Source organism: Condylura cristata, unplaced genomic scaffold (genome assembly GCF_000260355.1).
Source record: "Condylura cristata isolate star-nosed mole 26May11 unplaced genomic scaffold, ConCri1.0 scaffold00002, whole genome shotgun sequence".
Classification (NCBI taxonomy): domain Eukaryota; kingdom Metazoa; phylum Chordata; class Mammalia; order Eulipotyphla; family Talpidae; genus Condylura; species Condylura cristata.
The window spans coordinates 11,385,272-11,398,567 of record NW_004567103.1 but is presented as its reverse complement, the minus strand read 5'-3'; positions in this window follow the sequence as shown (position 1 = coordinate 11,398,567).

The window sequence follows — 13,296 nt, the reverse complement described above, 5'->3', positions numbered from 1 at the left end:
GTCCGCTCCCTGAAAGGGCGTTTCACTTTTACTGACTCAAGGGATGTGATTCTTGTCTTTTTGAGCAAACAGTTCTGTAATTTGGAGGGCGGTGTCAGATTAAAAAACAAAAGCCCTGGCTTAAATTGTTTCTCTCACACCTGTTCTAAATGACACCCTCCAGGCCTGCTGGGCCATCTTCTCTGGAATCCTGGCCAGAGTCTAACCTCTTTGTTGCAGCGGGGACCCACCTTTCTTTATGCCACTTAGAACTGAATAGAATCCCTTTAAGAACTCAGATCAAATGTGTAGATTTGTGGGTCGTTAACCTGCATTCCAAAGATACACGATTTTCTCTCCTAATTAGACTTGTTTGCTTGAGAATTACAGATAAAACCAATGTGTCTCCTCACTGCTGCTGGAGCTAGTGGCAAGGTTGACTTTATTTTCTATTTTATAGTTAGAGTTAAAATTCAAACTATAAATGTGAATTACTTTTCTGTCTGATTCCTCTGCTGTAGGTTATTGTTATGCTAATTCAGGTGTTTGTCTTCTGGAACATTCTAAGTACATAAATCTTGTGTTCTTTTGAACAAATTGGGTGGTTAATCCTTTAATCAGTTATTGAGAGATTGTTACAAGCCCAGAGCAAAGGCCAGACCTCTATGCTCAGCAGTTTGAAGGTCACCATTGTTATGCATTTGGTGTTTCTCTTTTGTTTTCTCTCTTTCTTCCATTAAATAGGAAAGTTAGCCTCATTTACAGCCATACTCCCACAAAGTTCTGGAAGGGAGAGAGGCTAATGATTCAAACTGGGGTGGGTAATGCTGCTGATGGGAGCTGATTCTCATCCTCCCTTTCTCTCCCTCTATTCTGCTTTTCTCCTAGGTTTTCCCAAAGAACAGATAGGTATCTCTGGCTGCTATGCTGTAGTTTTTACTTAGTTTTTAGCTTTTCTGTTTTCTTTTTCTTTTTTTTTCTTTTAAAGATTTATTTATTTATACAGAACTGGGGTACAGGCCAGATGTTCAGGGACAGTGAGAGGATTCACCAGAGACAGAGTGGGGAGCAGAACAGGCTGACTGATGAAGTACACTAGTGAGGGGAGCAGCGGGCGGATCAGGAGAGGTCTGCTGTGCCATGTGGGTCACCTCCGTGGCCGGGGATTGAACTCTCACTGAAGTGGCTATGGCTAGCTTGCAGTGCTGCATCCTAACCTGCTGTACCACCAGGGAGGGCCCTAGCTTTTCTGTTTCCTTACCAAAGTAGTTGTATGTATTGTGTAGATGATCTTGTGTTAGCATAAGTAAGTTGCTTTCCTTTGATCTGGCACTGAAAATATTAGTTGAGCTCCATGCATTGCTCGGAAATAATAGGTTACATTTGAATGCATTGTTGCATTTGAATACTCATTGTTGTCTGTTTCTGCCTGTAACAGGGAAGGTTTAAGTTCCTCTGCCGGTTCAAGCTGACCATAGAAACACAGGGAGATGATTTACCTTCAGATCTTTTCTATGTGTACAGAGCTCCTGGTCTGAACTCTGCCTTGTTCTGGCTGATAGAAACCCATTGTAGCTGGAGATTGAGGCCTAGGGCTGTTGCAGGATGTGCCCCTCCCTGAGGGGGTTGCTGTGAAGACAGGACAGTCTCAGGGATAATGACAAAAAGTATTGATTTTGAGGAGGGCTATCTTGGGGGAGGAAATAGGAGTGACTGGAGCTGAGAGAAAGAAGGAGGACTCCAGTTCTGGGCTCCAGGACTCAAGGTTTGAGCTCCAGAATGGAGTTGCTTCAACATTTTGGGGGCCAGTGGATTTGAGCCCTGAACTGGGCTGATTTGGGAGAAGACTTCAGAGGACCTCTGAAGGTAGAGACCAGAGGAAGAGGCTTTGCAAGTAGCCAAGCGACTGAAAAGTTTCCTGGTTTTGCTGCGGATACAGATCATATCTTAGATGAGTGAGTGAGGCCATTTGTTGGGTCATGTTGTCTGTGACTGCTATCCTGACTGCCCCTGGTCTGGTGCTGTGCTGGAGCGTCCTGCAGCTCTGGGAGCAGCTTCTGTCATGTCTTCTGTTGTCGTGAATTGGGACCTGGCCTGGAGTCTGGCTGCTGTGGGCCCCAGGTCGGCAGAGACAGGAAGACGCCATCTTGGACAAGTGGCCTGTTGTATGGGAGAGGAACTACCCATCCTCCATGGCAGGAAGATGCCATCATAATGGTCTTTGTTCAGGACTGTACTGCCCACAACTTTGGGTAAAGTAAATGGCATTATTGGCCTCAGAAGCTATAGTTTATGTGTACAAGGACTGTGCCCACCGATCTTCTATTCCAGCTGGTCAAGGGCCTTCGCTTTTACCTTCCCTCCTGCCTCATTCAGCAGAGCCCAGTGAGGAGCTTTCAGGGGTGCTTGCCTGAGGAAGGCCCCATTCAGAAGTGATATCAAGGGGCTGGGATTGCCAGTGTTCACCTGACCCAATAAAGACAAGGTACAGAAATCGGAAGGAGACACAGAAATTGAGATCTTGGCCTCAATGCAGAATAGATTCTTGGCAGAGCAGACCTCCTCCCAAGGTCTATTCAGGATCCAAATCAACATTCACAGATGAATGTTTTCAATCTTGGGGGCCCTGAAGGCTTGTTTTCTTCTTTTAAATAAAAAATCATTGCCTCAAATCTGCCTAAAATATAGATTGCCTTGCTTAGCGTTTTCCTGTGGTTACTGGGCCAGCTAATGTGATAACAACCTCTTCCCAGAGGTTGTTGTTGAGCAGATATGGGTGTTTATAGAATTGGACTTCACAAAGGTGTGACAGAGGAAGATTGCTTAGGAAAGAAAACTAGAAGTTTCCCATATTGAAAAATTAAGTCAGTTTTTCAAGGAATACAGAGCCATTAATGGTGATGATAAGCATAGTTAAAAATGATTGAACATTTACTCCTCTGCTACTGAAAATTGGTATTGTGCTGTAGTTTTGCGGAGCAGAATATGGAGACACAGATGAGCTGTTATGTGTGACTAGGGTGGGTAGGAGTCTAGAGTTACTGACTACACTCTTCAGTTCAGACATGGTCACGTGCCCCAAACCAGGTCAGTGGGACTTTCAGGAAAAATTGGGAAGGAGAAGCGTTCTTTTTGGGCCTCTAGAAAAGTGGATATAAGCCTGAGCCCTCAGGGATAAACTTATCTAAGAAAGAAGCCAACGAAGAGAAAGCACAAAAAATGGAGAAATTCGAACTTTGGGGACATAATTTCAACCCTTAGCTATGGCTGTGCCTGAAGCCAACTATTTCTGGACTGTTTAGTTTCATTAAACAACATATACCTCTTTTGGTTAAGGTCTCTTCATTGGAAAGGTAGTCTCATGCACTCAAGTAGCAGTCTCGTGACCCCTGCTTGGCTATGTCAGCCAAGTGCACTTCATGCCTCAAAGACTTGTGCTTGTATTCTTATAGCCTTTTACGGGATATTGTTCCCTGTTTCAGACTCAACATGTGATCCTTTGTTCCCCCCTAGTGTGTGTGTTTTCTGGCATCTGGCCAATACCACTCCTATGTCTGTCCTTTTCAGAAGGGTCCAGCCCCTTCTGTTGCAGGCTAGAAGGATGCAAGGAGGCTGCTGGTCCGCTATTGCAGTTAATTTTGCTCTTTCCCTTTTCTGTGTGAGCAAAGAGTATTGTTTGTATAGAATTTGATTGTGCTTTCCTGGGGAATTAAATACCGACAGGTCACTGAGAAGGTGGATAGAAGTGTTTGGACTTCTGCTCCTGATGTTGGCAGTGGATGTCACTTGCTTGACATTTGTTGGAATAGTTTTGTTTTGAAGTTGAAAACTCAGAACCTTCACTATTCTATTGCCATTGCCAAATTTCTCCAATCTTCCAGATAAACCAAGGGATTTATTCTCCCTTTTTCTTATACCTGTATGTATCATCACAATACATGTGGGTTTTTGCTTTATTACCTGCATGTGTTTGTTTGTGTGTGCATGCATATTTAATTCCTGCCTTTAGACCCAGATTGACTCCAAAAAGCAAAGTAATCTGAAGATTTAATGGAAATCTTTTAGGAAGATTTATGCTTCAAGGTAGAGGGTTTTCATCCTCTCTCCAGTATAATAAAATAAACTCTTCCATTCTTCTCAGACTTTAATATGCAAAAAAATCATCTGAGAGTCTTGTCAAAATTGTAGATTCTGTTTCAGAATATCCAGGATGGGGCTAGAGATTCTTATTCCTAGTTACCCCTTTGGTAATTTAAGAAGAAAAACATTAGGTACATGTCCTTAGTTCTCTCTGGGAAGATGTCAGGTCAGTGCATGTAGGAATGTTCTGGCAGATCCTTGACTTGTTAAGGCGGCAAAGATGTGTTTTTCAAGAGCTCAATTCAAATTCTAAATTTATTCCTCAGATTCATGTAATAAAATCAAGCTTGAGGCAAACAAAGCTGATGTTTTCTTAGTCCATCTACAAGTGCTTTCTGAGTACTGACTTAAACACACTTTCTTAAAGACTAATGACTGACAACAGAAGTAGGGGTTAGTACAGGGGAACCAAACTTAGACTTTGAAGAGGAATGAGAGGTGATGGTTTTAGTAGGGCTTCCCATATTAGTCATGCTACCAATATCTTCTTTTCCCACTGCCTTGGTAGTTTTTTGTTTGTTTGTTTTTGGCTCTCTGAACATCATAGTCCTCTTGAGATGTCAGATTCTTTTCCTCTGTTATTTTAATTGGCAGGTCTCAAAGTGTGGTCTCAGGGGACCCCTTAGTCCCTAAGATATTTTCAGTGGGCTCTGAGTGATCAAAACTATTATAACAATACTGAGTGGGTACTGGCCTTTGTCATGTTCTCTGACAAATGTACGGTGGCACATTCTAGGAGCTACAGGTGCTGTGACTACATTTTATAAGGAAATGTGCCAACGTTGACGTGAACCAGTATTTTCCAAATGACCAGGGCCTGGTGTTAATGAAAGATAAATGAAAGATCTGTTCATAATACAAGAAACTTCAAAAAGTAAATATATTTATATAGCTTTACTTTCTTCCTGGCGCCTGGGCTTTAAGGGTCTACCACTGGCTGAGTTTCCTTGCTATGACAGAGGAGACGCTCCACAATCATCCCACAGAGATGATAAAGTGTTCTTCCCTTTCTCAGCTACACATCTGGATGAGGTTGGCCTTTCTTCAAAGACCTTAATGAAACGACAGATTGCAGTTGATTCTATGTAGAAGCAGAGGTTGGGAATGAAGTAGAGTCTATTAAGCGAGATAAGAAAGAGCTTTGGAAAAATGTAAAACAATGTCACTCTTTTCACTAAATTAATTGGACAGATATATTTTTCAAAAAAAAGTTACAGAAACATATGATGGCTTTATTATTGCTATTTTTATTGATTTTTAATTTTTATATTTTTAATTTTAACATTAACGCTATTTTGTAAATCTTTAAAAGTGTTTTCAATTTTAATGTCTAGTATGGTAAATTTTTTTTAATTATTATTAAAGTTTATTTTTACATCATTTTGCACATTTTTTTTCCCATCTCGATTGTAATCCCCGCGGGTTTCCCATCACCAAATCACCCGTTTGCCACCACCATAGTCCTGTGCATTTCCCTCCCTTCCCTCCCCCATTTTTGATCCCATTCCCCACTCCACCCCCACAAAATGTCTCTGGTATATGGTTGTTCATTATTTTTGTTATTTTCTCGCCCGGTCCATTATACTCCTGCTATGAGTGAAACCATCTGGTATTTTTCTTTCTCTTTCTGGCTTATCTCACTAAGCATGATCTTTTCCAGCTCCATCCAAGTTGCTGCAAAAGACATGTGTTTCTCTTTTTTGGTTGCTGAGTAATATTCCATTGTGTATATGTACCACATCTTTTTTTATCCAGTCATCTACTTTTGGGTGTTTGGGCTGCTTCCATGTTTTTCCAATTGTAAATAAAGCAGCAATAAACATGGGGGTACAAGTATCCTTTTCAATCAGTTTTTTTGTGTCTTTTGGGTAGATACCTAGGAGTGGGATTGCTGGGTCGTAGGGAAGCTCCATGTTAAGCAGTTTGAGGAACCTCCAAACAGTTTTCCATAGTGGTTGTACTAGTTTGCATTCCCACCAGCAATGCAGGAGAGTTCCTTTTTCTCCACATCCTCGCCAACATTTGTTGTTGCTAGTTGTTTGAAGATGTGCCATTCTCACTGGGGTGAGGTGGTATCTCATTGTGGTTTTAATTTGCATCTCCCTTATTACGAGTGATGTTGAACATTTTTTCATATGCCTGTTGGCCATCTGCATTTCCTCTTTGGAGAAGTGTCTTTTTAGCTCTACTGCCCATTTTTTGATGGGATTGTTTACTTTATTTTTGTTGATAGTATGGTAAATTTTAACCAGCATAATCTACATAAACAAGTGTTCTCTGTGGTTTACAGTCATTTTCAAGAGTATAAAGAAGTCCTGAAGCCAAAATTTTTGAGAACTGCTGCTTCAGAGCAGCTTGTCTTCTTGGTTTCTATCCCAAATCATATAGATTAGTCAGGTGCAGGAGCATTTACTAAAGTCCGAAAGTTTTGGTAGGTGTTTGATATTGAATTTAGCTATTATTAACTCTGGGAGGTGGGTCTAATATTCACATTCATAATCAAGGAAGCTGAGGTTTAGAAACGTGCCCAGCATCATCCAGCCAGGAAGTTGGAAGGGAGGCATTTAAAATTAAGTGTCTAACTCCAGAAGTCTTACTTTTAGCATTTTACAGCCCAGCTCAGCTGAAAAGCAAATTAAAAAGACACCTGGAAAATTCCTATTTGTGAACATTCTTTGCTGTCTCTGGAGAGCCGTGGGTGAGAGTTTCACCCAGTGTATACTCTGAGGTTTTGCTTAATCTTGTCTCTGTTCACTCAGCCCATCTCTGGGCACTGAAGCCTGGTAAATGAAGACCCCCAGTGCACCCCCACCCTCAGTCCACAGCGCTATCAGCTTTGGTCTCTGATTACCCTGTGGCTTTCTGGCTTCAGGTCTCTTCCAAATGTGTGTTTCTCGCTCTCCAGGGGATGCTCAGCTATCAGTCTGTGGCTGAGCCTGAATAAGCACCTGGAGTGTGGGGATTTGATGGAGGGTGCATTTGGCAGTAAGGCCAGGCTTGGAGGGGACTGCCACGTGGACCACCTCGCCCAGAAACTCAGAGAGGCACCTTCTCTTCTGGGTCCTCCAGAGCCCACGTGGTCACATCGATAGGAGCCTGTGGCATGTGGCACTTGGTGCTCACCTTATCACAACTGTGTTAAGTTGTGAAAATGAAGTTGCTGGAGATCTCAAGTTTGTGTGAAGGCAATCAGCATTTCAAGACGCACCATCTGCGGTTCTCTCATAATAGGAGTGCTGTAAATATTTACTTAAGCTTCCTCCAGCCTCCATTGCCATTTCAGAAACAAGAAAATTGTTGAAGAGGCCAGATTTTCACACATAGTATTCATAAAGTGTGCCATGGGCAGAGCGTGTAAACATCTCTGCCCTGCAATTTAACTCTTAGTAGAAATTGCTTCTTTGTGACTGAGATGACATTTCAGATTAGAAGTGGTGAGCTATGACATTTAACTAATTTGCCCAAAGTCACGCAGTTAGCAAATGACTTAGAAATCAGACAGAACTTGGTTTAAATCCCAGCCTTGATAGTAGCGATTTGTGCAATTTCAGCACATTGCTTAATGTCTCTACGCCTTGATCTCGCTGTCATATGGGAATGGGGTAGTTGTGATGATTAAAAGAAGTAAGGAATATCAAGTTTGGAATGGAGTTCTGGCACTTAATGTGGGCTTGATGAACCCAGCTGCGTGATAATGATATGTTTCCCTCCATTACAGTTCTGCTGCTCCTTTCTTTTCTCATGATCTTTCTTTTACCTGCAAACACAAATGGACAGGAAGCCGCCTATATTCCATCAATGCCTAGCATGACACTTAATATTTGGGGTATTTTGTGAATGACTGAATGGATGAATGAATAAATGAATAGCTGGTAAGATTATGATATGGGAGATTTAAACTGGATGCTGGGTTTCTAAATTGAAATACTGGGACAATACGTAAATAATACCTGAGGCTGCTGAGTACCGATAGTCCAACTAGGTTGCAGAAGGTCTGTGGGCAGGAAAGCTGAGTGTCTATGTGACCCGTTTGGGTACCTGTACAAGCGGCTGATGGTGAACCCTTGCTGGAGGTCTACTAAAGTGGTTCTTCATGCAGTCTATTGTCGAATTATGTGACTTGCAGGGAATTGGGAAGTTTCATTTATCCTACAAAATTTGCCCCAAGTTGTTTGAGCTTAAGCCATGAATATGTCAAGATTGTTTTGGATTAGGCAGTATAAAGGGAATGTGTGTGTGTGTGTGTGTGTGTGTGTGTGTGAGAGAGAGAGAGAGAGAGCGCACCGACTCTCTGTGTTTCCCATTCTTGAGTCCTATGGGAGAGCAAATGGCCTTTGTTCATGAAGTCACTCAAGGGCTCAGGTTCATATAGTTTTCCAGATCACCCAGGAATGATCTTTCTTCCTACCAGCTGAATGGGGGTGTTAGAAGATATAGGCAAGAGTTCAAGAGTTGTATAGGAGGCCTACATGGCCAGACTGACAGTGGCACTAATTAACCTGTTTCTGTTGTTTGGCCAAAACCCAGTCCCATGGCCACAGCTGGCTGCAAGAGAGTCTACGACACAGAATGCCTGACGAGGCAACCATCCTCCAGTAACAAGTGTGTGTGATCCAGTAAGAAACAGAAACATCTGAGCTGAAGTGTGAGCAGCCTTTCCCACATCTTTTAAGGGATGCTATCTGTGGGGAGGGCAAGTGAGTGCAAATTTATTCGTGCTCACCCCAGGAGATCAGCCTCCACAGGAAAGCTCTATTTCAGAGAGGGTTGGGGAAGAAGGCTCAGTACTGCCAAGGGGGTGGAAAGCATGGGGTCACAACGATCATCCTAGGGCCCTGGACTCCTGTGCCCTAAAGTCAGAAGAAATGCAAGGTAGAGACATAAAATCTTTGAAGTTAGTTATACAGAGGAAAAGCAACGGCTGCCTTTCAGAGAAGCCTGGGGGTGCTGTGGATGACTTTACAGAGGTTTGGGGGCCCTGCTCAGGTGCCTGAGCTGACACTTGGGACACATGTCCCCTTCACAGCTTTTTCTCCTACGAGGCGACGCGGGCTCATTATGTCTCTAGGTAGATTTTATGGTTCTGGATCCAAGCCTAAAAGTTGCATGTGGTTTTCAAATACTTATTTTATCACACTCCACGATTACTTCCATTTTGTGTGGCTAACATTTGAGTCTTTTCAGATTTAGTAGGGATATAAAAGGTTTAAATAAGCCCAATATCAGATGTGTCTGGGATTCCATTTCTTGCATGCACACTGTAAATAAACGCTGATGAAAAATATTTTAGTTCCAAACTCTGCCACTAAAATCCTACAAATATGCACATTAAAGCCCTATAATCCCACAAAAGCCTTTTTACTTGTAAATAACACTATCTTGTTTTCCATCTCAAATTTCTTCTCCTGTAATTACACAATATTTGGTTTCCCCTTTTTAGGCAATTCAAATTAAAACTTATTTCATTTCATAATTACAAACATTCATTTTGAGTAAAGACTAATCTGACGGGAATTTGGTTCCAGTGATATTGTAACCCAGACTGGTAACAGCAAAGCAATCCATCTCCTGACTAATGTCTCGGAATCTTTTACACTGTACTCCCGCTAAACGTTTGCATTTGGAAAGCTTGATCCTTTTTCCTGAAATAATAATGCTTTATTAAGAGCGCTGTGTGATTTGATTTTTTTTTAAAGTAATGACTTAAATCAAAGACTTCAAGATATAAAGAATTTAAAGAGCGAGCCATTTCGCTTTCTTAGTTTTGGGTTGTTTTATAAGTCCCAGGAGTTCAGGAGTAGAATGTTGCTTGGAAAATGTTCATTATTAAGTTCATTTTCAACTGTTTCCTGAGAGTGGAGAAAGAAAATATTCTTTGTCTGGGCATCATAATGGTGGTAATTTTGAAATATTAGATAAAGGGTGTTATTACTGTTCTGAGTGTGTGGACAGAGAAAGGAGCATGGTGCGGGCCATTCGGGATGAGTGGCTCGTATCTAGGCGAACACAGTCCTGATTAACGAAAAGTCACATCAAGAAATCATCAAATGGAGTGTTTGCAGGGTGATCCTGGTTTATTCTCTGAAGTGTAAAACCCATTTCGAAACGTAGTGGTTTAAAGCAGTGATTTTTTTTTTTAAGACTTACTTATTTGTGCATACAGAACTGGGGTACAGGCCAGAGGTGCAGGGGCAGTGAGAGGCTTCACCAGAGACAGAGTGGGGAGCAGAACAGGCCGACTGATGAAGTACACTGCTGAGAGGACCTGTCGGGTGGCGTGGGCAACTGGTTCACCAGAAGCTATTGATCAGTCATCAGTGAGTATTTTAAAAATTATGAAATCTTTAACAGTTTTTGAACTCTTTATATACTATTTATACACAAATGAGTCTACAAATGAGTCTACAAAATCTTGAATTGCAGTAAAGGACATGTTCAAAAACATGCAAACAGTGATGAGTGGCTAAAGCTAAGATTTCTAAATATTTAACGAAAATAAATCTAATTCATGATGTACTTGTAAATATTTTAACCACTGTAGAAAGCAGAGAGCACCTAGGAAGTGAGCGTGTTTATCAGGGCCCTGCATCAAAGTCTCGTATGACAGAGTGAAAAGGCCTGTTTTCTCCTTTAGTATCTCAATTCTTAGCTCTGTTTCTTTTTGCCCTGGTAATATGGCTCAGCTGATTTACTTACCTGGACAGTCACAGTGGCCTCTCTGATTGCTAAACTTGGGGATACAGTTGATGTCCCTTTGTCGCCTGGTATCCTCCTTTGGTCAGAGCTCTGGATTCTCTTTATTTTTTTTTAAAGATTTATTTACATATGCATACAAGAACTGGGGTATAGGCCAGAGGTGTGGAGTGAGAGGATTCACCAGAGACAGAGTGGGGAGCAAAGCAGGCAGACTTACTGAAATACACTGTGAGGGGAGCAGCAGGCAAATCAGGACAGGTCTGCTGTGCCATGTGGGTCAGCTCCCTGGTGGGGCTCGAACTCTTGCTGCAGTGGCTGCGGATCACTTCATGGTGTGCACTTGAACCTGTTGCACCACCAGGGAGGGCCCCAGCTCTGGATTCTCTACCCTGCTTTATTTTTCCACATAACATTGGTCATCTGATTTGCAAATTTATTTGTTTAATGCTCCATATCAAACTAGCATGCAAGTGCTGTGAGGAAAGAATCAGTTGTCTGTTCTGCTCACTGCTCTTTGTGTGGGCCCAAAGCAGTCTATCTGACATAGGAGTTGCTCACAAAAATTTCTGAGCACATAATGAATTGTCTACACGGGATGTGAATTGGCCTAGAGGTCTCCAAGTCTCTCCTCTAAAGATTCTCTGTTGGCTATCCCATTGGATAGATACCATCAGGCAGGTTTCATCTTTTTTTAGCTTTGAGCAAACCAATATTTTTATTCTTCTTGATCAAACATCCCTCTAGAACCGCACTGATTTATATCCTACATTTATAGAACCTGGGGAATATATTTCAGAGTTGTTTTTCTGAACTGGGTCCTAGTATTTTTCAGTTACATCCAAAGTTTGGACCAGTTTGGTACCTTGAAATGGCAAATATCTTTCCCATTGACCATTAAGATCTATAATATTAAAACTTGCATCAGTGGGTCTAAAGAACTAAACAGGATCATCCATAGAAGGTGAGAAGGTGAACTAAACTCTGCCTGGCACATATTAAAATCTTTTATTATTCTTATCAAGAGTGCTTTTTTTTTTTTTGTTATTAACCTTGCTAAAAGGACAGTTATCTTCTCTATAGGTGCTTATGAGGAATCCTTTGTCTTGGTCTGAATGACAGGGGCTGCTTTGTGTATTTGCTCCTATTGAGCCCTGGGTCAGATCTCCCATAATGAGGGACTTAGCAATCTTAGGAAAATGCATAATTAGTGAATATTAGAATAGTAAAAACATTGCTTGCAACTTCCCTTTCCTCTCTGGACAGCTGCTTGGGCTGCAGATGATGGAAGCACAAATGTGCAGGAGACTAGTAGTGTCTGAGCACACAGCATGTGCTGTGGGTTCCGCTGGGTGACGTACAGCTGTTATGTATTCAACCCAACTAACTATCAAGTGAGATATGACTATATTCAAGAGATCTAAGGGCTTTAGTTACAATTTATGGATATGGAAGCTATGCTAACAAAACTCAGAACAAGGATCAAGACTCGGTCAACTTTTCCCTGTTGTACTTGTTTCAAGGGGAGGACTGTACTCTTGAAGAACATGATGGTGACTCTTTGCTTGTTCTTATGGTTCTGCTAGCTGGTGAACTCCTCAATCCCATTAAATAATACTTTATTATGGAGTTTTTATTCAATTCCTACTAAATAAATTTTTCATATGAAAGCTTGTATCCATTATGGCCAGGACTTAATGCCAGTACATGGATGCAAATAGCATTTGTTTGTTGAATAGACTATGAAATTAAATATAATAATGGTCTTTTACAGTAATATAAATATGCTAGTACTTCAAGGAGATATAGTCCTAAAAATGGAAATCATAAATATAAACATTTAAAAATTAAATGGCTATTATAAAATTATCATCCAGAATGATTGTAATAATTTATGCCTTATATATTTTATATATATTGCTTACATTGATGCCTTCAGCTTTTAAAGTATCTACCAATATTTTCAGCAAATGCTTCTTTAATGTGCATTAATTTCTTAATGGAGTTGAGTTTTTATTTGCTTATGAACTCTACAATTTCATGTGTTTTGTGAATTCTCATTCATATTTTGGGGGCAGTTTTATATTGAGATTTTTTTGTTGTTGTTCATTTTATACTAGAGATAGTAACCATGACTATTATATGTTAAAATTTATATTTTGCATCGTCTATCATTTGTCTTTCAACTTTGACCACAGAATCCATTTTCCTAGCAAAATTATTTTGTAAATGCCATCTCAAGGGAAAACATAATCTGTTATGAATGTCGGTCTGATAATAACAGTATTAAATAAATATGTTTAATGAGTGAAATAATACTCACAGAACTAAATTATCCTCTGGAAATAATACTTATGTCAGCATATGGGAGACCTAACCCTACAAGGCAAAACAATTTTCATCTGCCAAAGGTGTCATCCTGTATCATAAACAATATGATAATTTTTGGCAAAATTTGCTTCAAAGTAAAATGAAAACAGGGAT